Source organism: Hyla sarda, chromosome 4 (assembly GCF_029499605.1).
Source record: "Hyla sarda isolate aHylSar1 chromosome 4, aHylSar1.hap1, whole genome shotgun sequence".
NCBI lineage: Eukaryota > Metazoa > Chordata > Amphibia > Anura > Hylidae > Hyla > Hyla sarda.
The window spans coordinates 224,596,923-224,602,859 of NC_079192.1; positions in this window are offsets into that span (position 1 = coordinate 224,596,923).

Here is a 5,937-nt window from a genome sequence, read left to right on the forward strand (position 1 = left end):
TTCTTTCTATGCTTCATTTTTGCAGGTGCGAATATAGAGCTGATATCAAAAAGCTCCAGTTTTGTCTCATCTGTCCAAAGGAAAACCTCCCAGAAGCTTTGTGGCTTGTCCTTTGGACAGAGGAGACATAACTGGAGCTTTATGGCAAGTCACATCAGTTCTATATGCACTCTATAATTTACAATTGTATAATCTACTTTTCTGGTCTTCCAGAAGGCAGACCAGAAGAGAAGATCACAGTAGCATGGCAGGAGGCAGATAAGGGGACCTAAGGCTGCCATCTTGGCTCACTGGATGCCCGCAGTCTTTGTATGCCCCAGTAATTCTTCAGATGCTGTGATCAGTATTGATTAGAGATAAGCGAATTTTTAAAGAATTTGATGATGCCGATTTGCCCAAAAAATTTGGTTCGGTCCGAATTTATTTGCAGCGAATCTCTATTAAAAACAACTATTTATGGCCTACAGAGAGCCTCAGTAAGGGTGTAGAACACTTTGCCTTGCTGTAACATGCATAGGGTGTGTGCTGGATGACATGCAGAATAAAGGCGTCGCTATTAGAATCACTGTCACAGAGCGGCACAATGACAGAGCCTGGAGGTGGCATCAGCATGAGGAGACCATATAGTTGCTGAATGAAACACCATGGAGGTGGCAGCAGCATGAGGAGGCCATATGGTGCCTGAATGATACAGCGTGAAGGTGGCAGCAGCATGAGAAGACCATATAATGCCTGAATGGCACAGTGTGGAGGTGGTGGCAGCATGAGGAGACCATATAGTGGTTGAATGATGCAGCGTGGAGGTGGTGGCAGAATGAGGAAAACATATAGTGCCAGAATGACACAGCGTGGAGGTGGCAGCAGCATGAGGAGACCATATAGTGCCTGAATGACACAGCGTGGAGGTGGCAGCAACATGAGGAGCCAATAAAGTGGTTGAATGACACAGCTGGGAGGTGGCGGCAGCATGAGGAGACCAAATAGAAGCCGTATGATCCAGCCTGGAGGTGGCAACAGCCTGAAGGGACCATAGGGCCTCACAACTGAAAAGATTAAAGATATTTTTTAACATTTAAATTGAAGATTTCAAATAGATGAACCTAAAAAAGTTTTATTTAATGTGCCAGCAGCATGAGGAGACCACATGGCGGTACAGTGAAACAGTCTGAAGGTGGCAGAAGCATGAGGAGACCATATAGTGGCTGAAAGACACAGCCTGCAGTTGGCGGCAGCAAGAGGAGACCGTATAGTGGCTAAATGACACAGCCTGGAGGTGGCAGAAGCATGAGTAGACCATATAGTGGTTGAATGGCACAGCCTGGAGTTGGTGGCAGCAAGAGGAGACCATATAGTGGCTGAATGACACAGCCTGGAGGTGGCGGAATCATGAGGAGACCATAAAGGGACTTAATGGCACAGCCTGGAGTTGGCGGCAGCAAGAGGAGACCATGTGGTGGCTGAATAACACAGCCTGGAGTTGGCGTTGAGAAAGGGAGGAGACTCCTGAAATGTTCTCCAGCGGCTCGCACGCCAGCGAGCTTGACTTCACCCCCTCAGAATCAGCGTCGATTGCGGCCAGGAACATACCGTCCTACAGACAGCAAGCTCCGGATGGAAAGTTCTGAAGACACCGTATGAAGGATCTCTGAATCAGTTTTTATGCACTGGGTGAATATGTGCTTAATTCTCACTGCATTTTTTTCAACGAATGAAAATTGAGATAAAACGGAACTTTTAAGTGCAATTCACGGTATATGTCTTTCTTTATGAAGTTTGCAGAAGCATGAATAGACCATATAGTGGCTGAATGGCACAGCCTGGAGTTGGCGTCCATATAAGAAGTACACTTGACAAGTGTGGTGTCCCGATACTGTATTGCAAACTGTACCTAGGGTGGTGGTCCCCAAAGTCAGAGTAACTACACTCAAGTAGGGTCCCCCAGGTGGGACAGCCCCTAGTGGCCTCTTCTCTACTCTAATTCTACAATGTTGATTTATGTTTATATTTCATAATAACGTATATTTAATATAATATATAGTACTTACCTTGTTTAGTGTCGCAGGACCTTCGTCATGTGACCATGTTAATATCTTCTATGGTAAGTTGGAGGACCTTTGGAGGTCCTTGGGTCACATGTTTCCCATAATCCTTTGTAATGGTGATTGACACAAGTATTGAACCAATTAGCACTAGTCCAGCCCCTGCCCATATAAGGGAGCTGTAGCCAATTATCGCTCTCTTGGGTTGCTGCTCTCGTGGATGCCGGACTAGCAGGACGGATCTGCGCAACTTGCAAAGACACGCTAGGCCTGAAAACCTACCGGCTTCAGCGGAACTTAAACCGTGAGTTCTAAACTACCCCCGCTAAAGCTAGCGTGACTACTGGACCGCAACTAAATCCCCTAAATCCAGTGGAACAGCGCATATTAACCTAAAGACTCTAAACTGCTAAAGTCCCAACCTTTGTCAATCAAGAAAGCTTGCATGTATAGCAACTGTTCCGGTTATGAAGCTTGCATAAAATCTTCAGTAAAAGTTACAACTGTTTCAGCAGACTCTCCGGTTGTGGACATTCCCTTATTATCTACCTCCCTATCGCTCTTGGGAAGGGTGGCGGTAGGACAAGCATTACTAAGGAGCCCTCACCCTGGCGTCACGAATAGCAAGGGTTAACAAGCACCCTTTAGTCACTGCACAGCTACACTCCCCATACCCTACTCCCCCAGGCTATCACAACAAGCATATGCATTTTTTAGAAAGTGCATTAGTAATTTTCAACTTTTTCGTACAAAATCGGAGAAATCTCCACTTTTTGAAAGTATAAGCTACAAAGAGTTACTTCACCCACAGTGCTCGCTAATAAACGTCCGACATTTCCTGATCCAGCAACCAATGCAATTTCATCCTTTCACGGGCATAACGGAGCTGATCCTCCTTCCTCTCACGAAGGGGTAGACAGGTGAGTTTCTGCCAGACATTAGTTTTCTTTTAATTTTCTCTTCGGACTCGCCTTCTATATCTTCAATATCCAACCAGCGTAGTTCACTAACCTGGCGACTGAATTCATGGAAATGCTTTGTTACTCATGTTTTTCCAAATGTATTCTCTTTATCTACCTGACTTTGACCTCCATTACTTTTCATATTCCAGATTGCACACTGATGTTCGTTAATCTGGCATTTCACATTCCTCATTGTCTGCCCTACGTAAACTCGGCCACAGGGACATTTTAACATGTAGACAACATATTTAGAGTTGCAATCATACCAGCCTTTTATGGGAATAGGGGAAATAAAAAAGAAAAAGAAAAGGGGAAATAAAAACGTGGAGTGCGAAGAAAATGGACAAAGAGGTGAGCTCCTAATAAACATATCACCTGTTCAATTGACTGAAAGTCAGCAAAAAGTCATTAATAAGGGATTGGGATTCATCGCTATGTTTGAGATGGATAAATTTGAGTTTAAAGTTGAATTCTTTAAATTTTGCAGGACATTGCGATAAAAAATATTTTTCTTTGATGGAAATAGATCTAAACAAAATATTGGTCCAGGTAACATTACGGACATTCCAGATAAATTAAGAAAACCTAGACTGTTTGACCCAAACGTTCACAGCCCCCTACTGGAAAGTTTCCAGAGGGCAGTTTTGAACGATGTGTGTGAACAATGGGAAAAGTGTAATAAGAAAAATGTGAAAAATCTTAGTTTAGATGAGAGACGTGGGTTAACAGAATTGATGAAAGATGATAGGGTGGTCCTTAAGAAGGCGAATAAAGGGGGGGCTACGGTCATATGGGGAAGAGAGCTTTATTCGCAGGAAGCAGAAAAACAATTAATGAATGAAAAGGTGTACAAAAAATTGAGAGGGGATCCTACAGAGATGTTTAAGAAAGATATTCATATTCTATTAGAAGAAGCAGTTAATAACGGTGTAATCGATGCTCTAACCCAGAAAGCTATTGTTGTCGACCACCCTAGAACCCCTATTCTATACCTGCTTCCGAAGGTGCATAAGGATGGAGAAAGACCCCCGGGACTTCCTATCGTCTCAGGGGTCGACTCCATCCTTTACCCTTTGACAGTATACGTTGACAATTATTTGCAAAAAATTTAAATAGAAAATGAAAAATTGTTTGAGAGATACTAATGAATTCTTAGATCATATAGAAAACTTTGAGGTGATAGAAACAACATTGTTATGTACATTAGACATCAAAAGTCTTTATACCAATATCCCCACACAGGAAGGTATAGCAGCTGTTAGGGAAGAATTAAAGGGGTATTCCGGGAATTTGTTTTATTCGACTATGCTACAGGGGCTGTAAAGTTAGTATAGTTCATAATATAGTGTCTTTACTTGTGTGTGACGGTTTTCTCAAAATTCTTATGTGATTTTCACCCCAATATTTATTTTTAACAGCATACAACATGACTGCTGTCTCTGAATTTTTCACAGCTTGCAATGCGGTCGAGACCTGACTCACTAGTCAGCTGATGACAGGGAGCCTGTCTGCTTCAATGGGTTTAGGGATCAATCTGTAACTAATGCAACAGCTGTAGGCACCTTGATTGAAGACCACAGGTCTACAGCTCATTTATGTTTCAATGGGTGGGGTAGCTGATGTGTGGGAAGGAGGAAAATTGAATCATGGGATTTGTAGGCAAACAAGAAAACAGAAAACAGGGAATACAAGTTCACAGAAAGCTAGCCACAGTGTTATGGTAATCTCACAGCATAGCCATTTAGCCCAAGACAAGCGCAGATCCTTCTTAAGCATGTCCATTACCGTCTGCCAGGTACGTACTAAAATCACCTTATGCTGGATAACCCCTTTAATGAAGAATAATCAATGAAAGATTCCACACTTTGTAATTCCAAAATTGCCTGTATAGTCGATCTGCTGGAGATTGTTCTTCAAAAAAAAAAATTTTTAGTTTTGGGAAAGATTTTTATTTACAAACGCAGGGGACTTCGATGGGGTCCCCTGTCGCACCAAGTATAGGAAATATAAAAAAAAAATGTATGAATAAGTTTGAAGAAGCATTTGTACATTCTTTTACTTTAAGTAAATATGTGCTTAAATGGACTCGATACGGGGATGACATATTTTTGTTATGGGCAGGTTCAGTTGAACAGCTTTGTGAATATGTTAATTTACGGAATGGTTGTTATCAAGTTCACAATGGAGGCACATCACCAGCAGATCCACTATTTAGATGTGGAGATATATAAAAATGGGACAAAATTGGAATCCACATTACATAAAACAGAAGCAGACAGAAATAATGTACTTTTGAGACAAAGCCAACATGCACCACAAACATTTAATGGAATACCGAAAGGACAGTTCATAAGAGCAAGACGAATATGTAGTAAAGATGAGGAATACTTAAAAAATAAAGAAATGTTGATGCAGAAATTTGTAGAACGTGGATATGAGGAGAAGACAATAGAGAAAGTAGGAGAAGATGTCCAAAAAATACCCAGAGAAAAATTAAGACAGCAGAAAGGTAAAAATAAAAGACATATGACTGTCATACCCAATTAATTAAGAAGACCGTTAATAAATATTGGGGACTGTTATGTGCAGATCCTAAGTATGGTAAAATTTTGAAATATTACCAAGATTTATTTACAAGAAAGGTAAATCATTAGCAAATTTTCTGGTCCGTGCAGATATGAAAGGAAAAATAAAAACTAAACAGTCATTTTTGTGTGCGAAAAAGAAAGGTACATTTCCTTGTTTGGGTTGTCAAAATTGTAACAGCATTATAAAAACTGATGTAATTTGTCATCCACTTAAAGGCACTAAAATTCCCATAAAAGGCTGGTACAATTGCAACACTAAACATGTTGTCTATATGTTAAAATCTTCCTGTGGACGAGTTTACGTAGGGCAGACAATGAAGAATGTGAAATACTGGATTAACGAACATC